The following is a 14,677-nucleotide window of genomic DNA, read 5'->3' as shown; positions in this document are numbered from 1 at the left end:
CTCAGCTGCAGAACTTTGGGACATTGTGGATCATTCTTCAAACCCATGTTTGCTTGACTTTGAGATGTATTGAGGCCTAACCTAGGGCTAAGGTGAAGTCCTTCAAACATGCCTACAATGTTCCCTGTAATGGTGAGGCAAATAATTAGACCTGAACTTAGCTGTCCCAGCGTTTCAAAGTTATATAGTTTTTATAAACCATTCAGCCCTGCAGATCCTTGCCAGTGTTTATGCTTCACAACCGTCTGCTCACACCCTTCATCTAATCCTAACAACATGCACTTCTATTCCTTTCTCACTTTTGTGTACTCCTCCCCTTAAACGTATCTATGCTATTTGCCTGAACTAGCCTTTGTGATAGTCATTGGAATATGGAACTCACTGCCTGGGTACGAGTGTCTCCTAAATTCCTTAATAGATTTATTAGTGACTATCGTATTTATTTCCCCTAGTTCTGGCCTCATGGGTGGAAAGCTCTTCTTTTATGTCTATCTTATCAGATTCTTTCATAATCTTAAAGACATAATCTTAATCTTAAATAATCAGGTCACTGCTCAATCTTTGCTTTCCTAGGGATAAGAGTCCAGCCTATTCGATCTTTCCTGACACTCTCAGTTCTGATACAATTTGAATAAATCGATTTGCACCTTCTCTAATGTCTTTTAATTCATTCACGGGGCATGGGCTTCGCTGGCTGGGCCAGCATTTATTGCCCATCCCGAGTTGCTCTTGAGAAGGTGGTGGTGAGCTGCCTTTTTGAACCGCTGCAGCTCATGTGGCGTAGTTCACCCACAGTGCTGTTAGGAAGGAAGTTCCAGGATTTTGACCCAGTGACAGTGAAGGAACGCTGATATATTTCCAAGTCAGGATGGTGAATTACTTGGAGGGGAACCTCCAGGTGGTGGTGTTCCCATCTATCTGCTGTCCTTGTCCTTCTAGGTGGTAGTGGTCTATAATCTAGAAACCAGAACTGTTCAGTGCTCCAAATGTGGTCCAAGTAAAGTTCTATACAATTTTATCAGAACTTCTCTGCTTTTTAATTCTATCCCTCCGTGCTTTGTCTTTTTAAAAATGGCTTTGTTAACCTGTGTTGCTACTTTTAGTGATTTGTATATCTGTACCCAACACCCTCACCCCAATCTCTCTGTTCTTTACCCCATTTAGACACTTTTATTTTTCAAGGAGTATGTGCCCATATAATTTTTCCTGCCGAAAGTTGCCACTCATGTTTACCTATGTTGAAGTTCATTTGTCTATTAATGCACCTATTCTGCAAGTTTATTCATATCTTACTGTATTTTTGCGTGAAGTGGAAGTGATTCCTGAGTCCAAATTGTTTATGTAACGATGAACAACAGTGGTCCAAACACCAGTCCTTGTGGAACACCGCTTCCCACCATTTGCAAATGCAACCAACTCCCTTTAACAACTCTTCTGTTTTGTCGCCAACTTGCTATTCATTGTTATTTATTCCTCTGACTCCATATGTTCTGACCTTAGTCATGAGTCTACTGTTGGTACCTTTATCGAAGGCTTTTTTGGAAATCCAAACACACAGCATGTATTCATGACCCTTATCCATGAAAAGATCAATTAAGGAGCTGCAAGTTTGCATCTGCGAGAGTTTGCAACATCTACAATCTTAAGTAGGTGGACAATTTGTTTGTATGCCTTGGCAGCTAAACTTCTGAGGAATAAAGATAATGCATTATTATCTATATCTACCAGTAGCTGCCTGCAGTGATTTCAGTTATTACTTGCCTTTCAGATGGGGATACCTGGGGCTGCGGTTTTATGTTGACTGATAAAGCCAAATTCGGTTTTCATTACAAAGGATTCTAGGATTTCTCTGGTATTTCCTGGATTGAATTCCTCAATTTTTATCCATTCACAACTTGGCAAACTGATTTATAAAGATCAAATCGATCACATTCAGTGTTTTACTATGTGGGCTTTTGGAGGTCATTTTCTCAGATTTTATGACGATAACCATTTTATAAAGAGTGATGCCATTAACAATGCATAATTTTGTTTAAAAAAATGAAATTCACTAGTTCACTGGTGAAGATATGAAACAAAATGGAGCCAAACACAAATATTAACCTGAAATAAAAACAGAAAATGCTGGAAAAACCCAGCAGGTCTGGCAGCATCTGTGGAGAGAGAAACGGTTAATATTTTGAGTCTGTATAACTCTTCCATCAGAACTGAAGAGAGTTAGAAATAATGGGTTTTATAATGTTGAAGAGGGGGTGGAGAAGGTATAGACTTCAACAGTACTTCATCACATTTCCACTTCTTCAGCTCTGATGAAAAGTCTTATACACTCGAAATGTTAATTGTTTTTGTCTCCACAGATGCTGCCAGACCTGCTGAATTTTTTCAAATTTTGAGTTTTTTTTTCAGAATTCCAGCATCTGCAGTATTTTGCTTTTATTTTTGTTAACTTTACCTCCCTGTCTCCCATAATTGCTGCCCGTCCCCTGAGTATTTGCAGTGTTTTCTGTTTTTTTTAAATCCACATTTCACTAAGGTACATTTTGTGAGTGCTGTGATAACATCATGGATAAGTATCTATTTGTGACCTGATGTTTGTGCCCCCTGAGCAGGTTTCTTATCATAACATAAGAAATAGGAGCAGGAGTAGGCCATTTGGCTCCTCAAACCTGCTTTGCAATTCAATAAGATCATGACTGATCCGATTGTGGCCTTAACTCTGCTCTCCTGCCTGCCACCCATAAGCCTTGACGCACTTTTACATCAAAAATCTGTCTAACTCAGCCTTGAATATATTCAATGATCCAACCTCCACTGTTCCCTGCGGTAGAAAATTTCAAAGATTAATGATCAATTAATCTCAGAAAAAAATCCTGCTTATCTCTGCGTTAAATGGGAGACGCCTTTATTTTAAAACTGTCTCCTTGTTCTGGATGCTCCCATAAAGGGAAACATCCACTCAGCATCTACCCTGTCAAGCCCCCTCAGTTTAATGGCCCAGATCTTTTGAAAGACAAACCTTAAGGGCTTGTCTTCAGTTCATGAAGCAAAAGGGGTCTTGTCTTCGCAGAATTGTGCTTTGTCGCAAGGCCATCCCAGTCTGTTTGGCGATACATACAGGGTGGAGGCAGGACAGGAAGGTCCAAAAGCTCCAATGGGAGAAGGTGTGCTCCTCCTCTCTGCTGTTGATGAGAAGATTTGCTGCTGATGAGAAGATTTGGGCCTATATTTTGCAATAAAGTCACCTCTCATTCTTCTAAACTCCAATGCATGTAGGCCCAACTTGCTCCACCTTTCCTCCATAAAACAGCCCCGTCATCCTCGGAACCAACCCAGTGAATCTTCTCTGAATTGCTTCCAATGCAAGTATATCAAAATAAAGCTGATTGAAATGTTGCTCATCGCTTGTAGTAAAAATTATATTTACATTTAAGGATTTTTAATATTTAAAAAAGAGTTTTGTGTAATACTTGTACCTTTTCATAGCACTGGGTTATGCATGATATTAGCATCTGTGCTTTTATTCTATACCAGCCCAATCCTAATTCCTTCATATGTTTCATCTTGCAGAGCCTTTTTATTCTGTGCTTGGTAACTTTTGTGTGGCATTTTCTTTGAATGTCTCTAGAAGAAATCTAACCCTTATTTTGTGTGTCTCGTTAGCAATTGTCAGTTTGGCACAAAGCCATTTTTAGTGTTGTATGATAATTTTGACTGTTTGACCTGGGTGTGTGACTAGAGCAGGGTGTTGTAGGGGAACTGGGGGGAGCTTTCAGGAGATCAAGAAAAATAAATTTTATTGAAGGACATGAGAAAGAAATTAAAATAATCAAAGTTATAAAATTAAATTTTAAAAATTGTGGAAGAAGATTTTTCTTAAAAATTAGATTTTGAAATGTTATTCTTGTGGAGTCTTAAAATATCAGGATCCCCGGGATAACTTGCATGTTGTATACTTTAGTCATGCAGATTTAGTTCAATACATCCAACCTGTCAGCAGTACAGTCCCAAATGAACTCAGCCCAAGTTGGAATTTGCAACACTGCTAGCTTTGTTAATCATTTAGTAGCAGCTTATTCAGTCCTGTCTGGAGACAGGATTCTTTCTGGGCGTTCAGAAGTGATTGGTACAAAAGCAGAACGTTATATTAAATTGGGTCAGCAGACCTATAATTTTTGTTGAAATAGAAGCCAGTAATTTCATGTTGTTAAGACACCCTTGTTCTCATGGGCTTAAAATAAGACATTTGCGTTGGGAGCTACTGTGGAAGAACACGTCTATGCATGCATATGAGAACAACTGTGCCATGAATGTCTACAATATCTTTTTTGAACAAAGGTGGCGGAGTAGTGCGTCTTTACTTAAGCTATGGAATTGCTGATTGTAAAATAGGGTAAGCCTTAATCCTGAAAGCCGTCTTTTTGAGATTTGCAGAATTTGCAGTACCATGTGATTTTGTTGAGTGGGGGAAACTAAATTCTCCTTGGGGTGACCCATGTCTCCATTTTTGAGGAACTGCAGTTCCATGGTGCAAAAATTACACACTGTAGCATGAGAATAGAATTTTTCTTCTTTTGTGTCCTGTCATTTTTCTTCAGCCTTAAGACTAGTCACAAAAGTTTGAGACCCATAACTTTTGCAGTTGCACCAGTGTGAATTTTCCTTCTCCCAGAGTGGATTGCTTTTTAAGGTCTATTTGTGTGTAGTAATTATATTCTCTTCTGTTTTGTAGTGACTTGCCAACTGGCTGAGAACTGACCTTTCTCCAAGTAAGTTTAGGAAATAGGCACCACTGAAACTCACTAGGACAGGAGAGGAGCATGCATTAACAACTGGCTGTTTGTAACTGGCTGTACTGTTCTAAGTGGCAGAGGTAAATAAATTTACGGCTAGAGTACCTCAGCTTTCCTTTTCCTGGATCATTTGCTGTTGTGTATTCTATTTGCAGTGTTGTACAGGTTGGTCGTTTCAAGTGTAGGGTGAATCACGAGTTTATAATTTCTTGGATATTTAAAAAAAAGAAATTGGTTTAGTTTTGGAAAATGAACTTTCTTAGGCGATCATCAGAACTGTGATTCTAGATGCCTAGAACTCAAACTCCTTTTTAAAGAACTATATTTATGTCTTTGGACCCAATGGCGCTGGCATTTAAAAGCATTAATAACACACACACATACACATGCGCACACACACATCTTGTTGCAAAGGAAGATATCTGAAGAAGGTATCTTAAGTTTCCACTCCAGTGGCATTTTGGGTACAATATAGAAAATATACAATTGATATCACATCATGATGTCAGTGAGGACGGAATTTTGCAGAACATGCTTGCTGAGCAGTTTGAACACAAAACAAAAGAGCAAGAGGAGTAGCAGAGAGTATTCTTTTTATAACATTTAAGATAATGTGCCCCCACTCTGTTATATGCACATTACCACTGCAAGCTGAGAAGTAAAGGGGATTAATTTGTAAATGATCACATCAGCCCTTCTACCTTTTAGGTTTGAATTGAGCACCTAACCCTTTCTGTTGGCTGCAAAAGTCCTTTGTGAAATGAGTTTTTAGGTGTTCTCAAACTAGTTTCTGTTGAGCCTGGACCCATGATTTACCAACGGACATTATCACTTGGAGATATCATAAAGATTGCTGGTGAAGGACATGGATAATATCATACTGGCCCAGTAAGTGTACTGTCCTCGGGCTGGTATTGGGGTGTTGTTTTGGATGAGCTTTGCTTTGCATCTAACTTGGTCATTAGATGGCCAAATTCAGCACAGATTGGAATTGAATTGTGTTCCTATTTTTCATTCTTTGTCTAGTACTGAAATCACTCTCACCTTGAGCATAAAAAAAACTTAAAATGGGTGGCTGAATGTCACGTAGAAAATTTTTGTTTAAATATTTTTGAACATTTGTTCTAAACTAAAACATGTTTGCCTATAATTAGCTCTTAATTTGGGACGAAAAGCTCATGTTTGAAGCACGTTCTTGAAATATGGGTTATGGCTGACTTCTGTAGCTTTTTTTGTGACTAAATGATTTTAATTTGAATAATAGTTGAGTGTCTTTGATTAATAAAGGATATTTTTCAGATAGAGAACCCTAGAAGTAGGATAAAGGTTCATGTCTGCTCTGTGTAAGGTATGTTGAAGTATGTAAACACCAAATATTAAGTAACCTTAAAAATGCAGTATCATCCTGATGACTCAGTAGATCTAGAAATTAAACATAGTCCTTGAATTTTGTTGTCACCTCCTAATCACCCCTTCTCATCACTCTATGTTTGAACCCCTTCGACCAGGCTTCCACCTCTACACCGAGACAGCCCTAATGAAAGCCACAAATGACGTTTTTTGTGAATGTGATCATGGTGCACTACCTCTTCTTATCCCTCTGGACCTCTAACCTTTACCAGGGTTGACCACACCATACTCCTCCAGTGCCTCCTGCTGTTGTTCAGCTGAATGGGACTGTCCTCACCTGGTTCTACTCTCACCAATTCAGTCATAGTCAGAAAATCTCTTGCAATGGTTTCTCTTTCCACCTTTGGAGTTGCAAAGATCCTTGCGCCCCTCTATCGGCAAATTCTGTATGTATGTTGATGACATCCAGTTCTATTTCACCACCTCCTCTTTCACCCACTCCACTACCACAATGCTTCGGACTTATTGTCTGACATCCAGTCTTGAATGAGATGAACATTCATCCGATTGAACATTGGAAAGTCTGATGCTATTGTCTCCAGTCCCTGCCACAAATTCTATTACCTATTCTTTGATTCTATTCCCTCCCTGGCCACTGTCTTGGACTGAAACAGACCATTCACAACCTCAGCATCCTAATTGATCCTAGGCTGAACTTCTGACCCCATATCCTCTTCACCACGAAGACCTATTACTTTTACTTTTGATAAATGGCCTGACTCCAGCCCTGCCTCAGCCATCTGCTGTAGAAACTCCCATTTATGTTTTCGTTACCTCCAGAGTCAACTATTCCAATACCTTGCTTGCAGACACCCCATCTTGGGATGTAAACTTGAAATTACCCAAAACTCAGCTGCCTGTATCCTACCCACACCAAGTCTGTTCACCCATCAGCCCTGTGCTTGCTGATCTACATTAACTCCCATTCCATCAGTGGTTCAATATTGAAATTTTCATCCTCGTTTTCAAATCCCTCCATAATGCTGGTGGAGGATCAACACCAACATGGACTGTTCGTGCAAAATGGAGAAATGTTTCCATGGTGTAATTCTATGGATGAACTGTTTCATTTGATGTTGAAGCTCACAAACAAAGAACAGCAGTTTGAAGGGTGACCAGGTCTGTGTATTTATAACCATCAATGGTGGAAAAATTGGAGCACTTCTTGTTTTCTCAGGCAGTGGTCATAGCAAGCAATATTGATCCAGTTTAAAATGCACTGGAATGACTGTTAACATTTAATAGGCATGTCATTTCAAGGAATGTGCACTCTTATCAAGAGTTACCATAGTTTCCCCCTTCCATCCCCATAATTGGCTTTTCCTTGTGTTGAGATGGTTCCAAATGTCATGCCTGGTGATGGAAATTTGGAACTAAGTCAATCCTCTCCAGTTGACTCAATAGTTGAATACAAAAATCATGAACCTCCTCCATATTCACCATTGTTAATGTTTGACCAGCTAAACTCGTTTGCTAGTGGTTGACCAAAAAAAGAGAACTCTTGTCATGTGAATCAGTTTTGTTACTTTCACTTTCCTTATAATAGTGCTGGGTTTAAAATCCCAGGTAATCCAGTGAGCAACCCCCCCCCCACCCCAGCCTGAGATACTTATACTGATACCAAAACATCTAGTTCCATGCCCCCCTACTGTCCTAGGACCTACAAGAGAATGTACATAAAAGCAGAGGTACAATACATGAAACTAAAATATTCACATTATCAAATTGAGCAGTGAATATTGCAACTCCTAATATTGTTTACAGTTCACTTGCTCAACAGCTGTATTGTTTAAGGATCAATCCTAAATTGATATTTGAAAATGTTCTTTTGATCACGCCCCTTCAAAATAGGTACTTTAAGATAATTGTCGCAAAGTATTTATATGTAATGAATAACACATCTGGGCTCTTTTCAGTTTGTAAAAACAACTAACCATTATAGACAGTCTCTAATGCTATAAGTCTAATTTTTGTATGATTCCCAAAGCCAGCATTAGTGAGGCTAAAGTCAGTTAGCTTTTGTAATATGATCTGCATATCTCCATAGTAACAGTGTCGATGCACAGTTTAGCACAAGTTACCTAACATGTTGCCCAAAATAAAGTCAGTATGCTTTTGTGTCTTTTTCAACCAAAAGGTTAATACTAAACTGAAGGTCAGCATTGCATTTATTTTTGCCTCTGAGTGTTTGCAAAAGTAAGAGATCTTTAAGCTCAACTCAGTTATTTGACTTTTGAATTATTAATTTTAATTGTAGAGTGGTTATTCACAGATTCAAATTCCAGGCAACATGTCAGATAATTGTCAGCCATGGTGCATTTGATAATACTCTTGCCTCATTTTCAGACAGTCCTACTGCAGACATTTGAGTACAAAAATCTAGGCTGACACTCCCAGGGAGTACTGAAGGAGGGGGTGCTGCATTGTCTGAGGTGCCTTCTTTTGGATGAGACATTAAACCAAGTTCCTGTCAGTTTTCTCAAGTAGACATATAAGATCCCTTGGTGAAGAAGAGCAAGGGAGTTATCCCCAGTGCCATGGCCAATATTTATCCATCAAACAGTAAAGACAGATTATCTGGTCATCACATTGTTGTTTGTGAAGTGGCTGCCACATTTCCTATGTTCCAGTAGTGACTACACGACACAGGTATTTAATTCAATATAAAGTGCTTTAGAATATTCTGATGTTGTGAAAGTCTCTTCCTACAATTAAAACTGAATTAACTTTTTGGAAGTAAATTTTTGTTTGCAGTTCAATGACATGGATGGAAATTCTTGCCCATTTTAACCACTTATCGAGGGCCTTAAGCACACAAAAGTGAGTTTTAGCACAGCTGGCTGCTGAATGACATTCCCTCAACTGTACCTTAACCTTGCCCTCAAAAATGCCCCTTGTTGCACTGAATTATTTTACCCTCCAATTGCCACACTTGCCATCATGTGGTAATGTGCTTTTCTTAAAGGTGGGAGCAGATTAACTCGTAAGTGGAGGAGAGCAGTAACAAGACTTGGAGGCTGTGATTGAAACCAGAGTATGAGTGAAAATAGTGCAAGATTTGTCTCTCTTTTCTCATCACCTTCATTTTTTAAATATGTACTTGTAATACTTAAGAGCTGCTTTTTTGCTTACCTGCTGTTTTTAATATTTTGTGACTTTTATCATTGTATACAATTTGTGATTCCATAGCTTTAAAAGGATTAGTGCTTCTGCAGTAATTTTATCAGAAAGCAATCAATCAAATTGGGCATGCTTTCTATAGCTAAAGCTTTTTTGTGTTTTATCTGTGAAAACAAAATACACAAAAAAGTGCTGTGTATATTGGCTGATTAAAAGAGAAATCTAGAAATCGGCTGAAGTACTGAGAGAAATGTATTAAACTCCTATGGATTCTTGAAGCACACCACAGAATCGTCTCTGTATCCCCTTCAAAATGTAGAAATTCATTTTTACCATCAGTAATCATTATTTTTAAATTAGAAAATTAGACTTATGGCTAATTTTTTCTGCCAGACAGTTATCTTACATTGAACTCCTTTTTGGATATGAAATAATTCCAAATTAACAATAATTCACTTCCTTGCATTGTCTCTCTTGTACCTAGTTTATGGTTGCCAAAAGAACCTGGAGTTCCATTTTTTAAAAAATTGGTACTGTATTGATTAAGTATTGTAATAGCTGAGGGAAGCCACAACAAGTGTGAATGCATGCAAAGTTTAACAAGCATACTTTTAAAAATAAAAACATTTATTTTTTCATCTCTGCACTGTAATTGAAGGCACTTCAGTAAAGAACTGCAGTGGTAGGAGTTACTGAAGCCAGCCAAAAACTTTCATATACTTAGCATAATCCAGTGCTGTATTTGCACTTGGCATGACAGTTTAAAAAGGCCAGCCATTGGGTGCAAGATTTTCTGAAACGGTATTTGAAATTAGAATAGCTTTAGGGCCTCATTCTGGCATTCTCCTTCTAAAATTTATATTTCACATGAGACTAATTGCACAGAGAGTGACTTGTTTGTGAATAACTACTATATTCACACAGGTATATAGAAACCACTCTGATACTATAGTGAAGGGTACTCATAGAGCATAAGGTTAGAACAGTTTCTGTAGTGGTCAGTTGTTTTGAAGGGTTGTGACATGATTTTTAGAAGCTATTTCAGAAAAGTGGCTCTGACAAAAATAGGGCCACTTTGAGTTTACGTAGAGAAAGTGATTCTGCGTGGGCATGAAGATGCTAGATACGGAGTCTGGATGCTAACGAAGACAAATTAATAAATTGACGATGTCTACTCCAATTATATTTCACACAATACACGTAATGAAATATTTTCTGTAGAAAGTTCTTTCTGCAGCCCCACTTTGAATTCCTTCCCATGTACTTCTGTTGCAGCAGAAGGCACCCACTGTAATATAAGAAATTATGTGTGTGTGTATATATATGTTTAATTTTGTAGCTTATGCTGTAAGCAGCAAGTTTAAATTGAGAATGGATCTGCATTGGTGATGAGCTTGGAGGGAGTTTCTTAGCAATGCTAAAGAATAATATGGGGCAGGAAATGTGGCTTACAAAGTCGTTTAAGAGTTGAGAAAAATAAAGGTAATACTTTAGTAAATTAAATCCCATTTGACTGATGTCTTGGCATTTATGATTTTAAAGTGTGGCCCTTTGATTTGCAGGATTTACTGTTGCAAATAAAATGATCTTGGCAAAGTTTCCTTTTTAGATTATCAATGTTGCTTGACTACTAAAAGTCTGCTGCAACCATTCCTAAAGAAGGCTGAAAGGACGTTTAAATGCAGACTTTATCAAAATGAAGGTTACTTCAAACTAGTGAATGTAGGGTGCATAATTGGATTATAATATCCATTATAAATCGAGTGTTCTTGCAGATGCAAAGTATAGAAAGGTCCAATTTATGGAGAATGTTTATCATCTTGAATCAAATGCTGCTTAAAAATAACCCCATGAACAAACTACCCAAGAAGATAGAAATCTAATGAAGGACATTTAGCCTAAATATCTCATTTCATCATTTAAATCCATATACAGGCCCACAAAACCAGTATCCATTTCTGTCTTGATGCCAAGCCACGTTCTATTTCTGAGCTTTCAAGATGTCTTGATTTTAGTAGGGAGTAAACAGATATTTTTGTGACTATAGCTAATGCTGTTTAAATGTAAGGGTGCATTTGAACAACACAGAGGTAAAATTGCTTTTTTAAGTAATTTACTAAGTGTAATATAGAGAGTGTAGGAGGTCTTGTGGCACAGCAGGTAGCAATCCTGCCTCTGGGCCAGATCTCTGGGTTGAAGTCCCCCTCCAGGACTTGATGGCCAAGGAAGGTGTGTTCATTATGTGGCCAAACAGGTTGCTAAATTTGCTGATGGCACAAAGATAGGGAAATAAGTTGTGAAGAGGACTTAAGGAGCCTGCAAAGGGATATGGATAGGTTAAGTGAGTGGGAAAAATTTTGGCAGATGGAGTATAATGTGGAAAAATGTAAACTTGTCCACTATAGTAGGGTCAAGCATGCCATGGAGAAGTTGCATGACGTCCTTCTGTGGGAGGGTGAACAGCCAGAGGTCGTGGTCCACATTGATACCAACAACATAGGTAGGAAGAGGGGTGAGGTCCTGAAAGCAGATTTCAGGGAGTTAGGAAGGAAATTAAAAAGCAGGACTTCAAGGGCAGTAATCTCAGGATTACTCCCAGTGCCATGTGCTAGTGAGCATAGGAATAAGAGGAGTGATCAATTGAACATGTGGCTGGAGAATAGGTGTAGGATAGAGGGCATGAGATTTCTGAGCCATTGGGACCAGTACTGGGCTAGTTGGGACCTGTATAAGATGGATGGGTTACACTTTAACAGGACCTGGACTAATATCCTTGCAAAGAGATTTGTTTATGCCGTTGGGGAAGGGAACCTGAGGATAGCTCAAATTGGAGGGAATTAAAGCTGGTAACATAAAGTAGAAAAGTAGCAAGTGAAATTAGAAGGCAGGGGAAACAAAGGTGAGCATCAGCTAAGCTTAGAATGTGGAATAATGTCAAAAAGACAAAGTTAAAGGTACACTACCTGAATGCACGCAGCATTCGCAACAAGGTAGTTGATTTAAAGGCACAAATAGAGATAAATGGGTATGATCTAATTGTTGTTACAGAAACATGGCGACAGAGTGACCAAGACTGGGAACTGAATATTCAAGGACATTCGACATTTAGGAAGGACAGGTAAAAAGGAAAGAAGGTAGTGTTGCACTGACAATGTGTTCAGTTTATTAGTAAGGGAGGATCTCAGATCAGAAGAATAAAATATGGGATATGTTTGGGTGGAGTTAAGAAACAGCAAGGGTCAGCAAACATTCATGGGAATTTATAGGCCACCAAACAGTAGTGGTAGTGTGGGACATGGTATGAATCAGGAGATTAGAGAAGCACGAGTAATAAAGTAATCATGGGTGACTTCAATCTGCATATAGACCGGGTAAATCTAATGAGCACTAATGCTGAAGAGAACAAGTTTCTGGAGTGTGTTAGGGATGGTTTTCCAGAGCAGTATGTTGGGGAACTGACTAGAAAACAGGCCACTTTAGATCTAGTATTATGTAATGAAAATGGGCTAATTAATAATCTTGTAAAAGAACCTTTAGGCATGAGCCATCATAATATGATAGAATTTTACATTATGTTTGAAATGAGGTAGTTCAATCTGAAGCCAGGGTGTTAAATTTGAATAAAGGAAATTAAAAAAGACAAGGGGTAAATTGGCTGAGGTGGATTAGGCAAATACATTAAAAGATATGATGGTTCATAGGCAATGGATAGTCTTTAAAGAATTATTACATAGTTTACAACAACTATACATTTCTTCAGGGCACAAAAACCCAAAAAGAAAAGTCAGTCAACCGTAGCTAATGAAGGAAGTTAAGTAATGAATAATAATAAAAGAAAAGACCTACAAAGATGCCAGAACTAATAGCCAACTTGAGGATTGGGAGCATTTTAGAATGCAGCAGAGGAGGACCAAGAAACTGATAAAGGGAGAATAGAATAAAATGTAAGCCATCAAAAACATAAAAATGGACTGTAAAAGCTTCTATAGGTACATAAGAAAAGGAAATGCTTGACTAAGACAAATGTGGGTCCATTACAGAGTCAGGAGAATGGGGAATAGCGGAATGGCAGAGAAGCTACATGATTACTGTCCCTGTTTGCACTGAGGAAGGTACAAAGAATCTCCCAGAATTAGAGATCCAAGGGACTAGGGAGAATGAAGAATTGAAAGGAATTAGTATTAGTAAGAAAGTTGCACTGGAGAAATTAATGGGACTGAAGACTGATAATCCCTGGATCCTGATATTCTACCTCCCAGAGTGTTGAAAGAGGTAGCTGTGGAGATGGTGGATGCATTGGTGATCATCTTCCAAAATTTCTATCGATTCTGGAACAGTTCCTGCAGATTGGAAGGTAGCAAAAGACACCCCACTATTTAGAAGGGGTGAAGAGAAAACTTGGAACTCAAACCTGTTGGCCTTACTTCAGTAGGAGGGAAATGCTAGAATCTATTATAAAAGATGAGATAAATGAATACTTGAATAATCATGATCTGATTGGGCACAGTCAACATGGATTTATGAATGGGAAATCATGTTTGGTTAACCCATTGGAGTTTTTTGAGGATGTTACTAACAGAATTGATAAAGGTGGACCTAGCATACCTGGATTATCAGTAGACTTTTGATAAAGTCCCCCAAAAGCAAAATTAAAGCCAATGGGATAGGAGGTAGTATACTGACATGGATTAAGAATTGGCTAACAGGCAGAAAACGGCGCAGGAATAAATTGGTCATTCTCGCATTGGCAGGCTGCGACTAGTGGGATACCACAAGGATCAGAACTTGGGTCCCAGCTATTCACAATATATGTCAATGATTTGGATGTGGGGACTAAATGTAATATTTCCAAGTTCTCTGATTGACACGAAGCTAGGTGGGGATGTGTGTTATGAGGAAGATGCAAAGTGCCTTCAAGAGGATTTGGACAAATTGATTGGGCAAGAACATGGCAGATGGACTATAATATGGATAAAAGTGAGGTTATCCGCTTTGGTAGGGGGAACAGATATGCAGAGTATTTCCTAAGTGGTAAGAGATTAGAAAGGGTAGATGTACAAACAGACCTGGGTGTCCTCACCAGTAAGCCACTGAAAGCTAACATGTATGTGCAGCAAGCAATTAGGAAGGCAAATGGTATGTAGTCTTTATTGCAAGAGGATTTGACTACAGGAGTAGCAAAGTCTTGCTTCAATCGTATAGAACCTTGTTTGGACTACTGTGTGCAGTTTTGGTCCCCTTGCCTTAGGAAGGATATTATTGCCATAGAGGGAATGCAACAAAGGCTCAGCAGGTTTGTTCCTGGATGGTGGGACTGCCCTTTGAAAAGAGATTGGGGAAACTGGGCCTGTATTCTC

The 14,677-nt window shown here is 38.6% G+C and overlaps 1 protein-coding gene across 10 annotated transcripts in view; it reads left to right on the top strand.

The window, feature by feature from the left end:
* LOC121286839 (nuclear receptor coactivator 3-like) overlaps positions 1-14,677 on the top strand; it is a 268,327-nt gene that overhangs the window by 71,256 nt on the left and 182,394 nt on the right. The window contains exon 1 of one of the 10 annotated variants that reach the window (XM_041203934.1): positions 9,001-9,020. The exons of the other annotated variants lie outside the window; for them this stretch is intronic. The gene's annotated coding sequence lies outside the window, so the exon portion shown is untranslated. Of the gene's footprint in view, positions 1-9,000; positions 9,021-14,677 lie in introns of those variants that run through there. 10 annotated transcript variants of the gene reach the window in all.

This window comes from Carcharodon carcharias, chromosome 14 (assembly GCF_017639515.1).
Source record: "Carcharodon carcharias isolate sCarCar2 chromosome 14, sCarCar2.pri, whole genome shotgun sequence".
Lineage (NCBI taxonomy): Eukaryota > Metazoa > Chordata > Chondrichthyes > Lamniformes > Lamnidae > Carcharodon > Carcharodon carcharias.
This window is presented reverse-complemented; position numbering and strand designations above follow the sequence as displayed.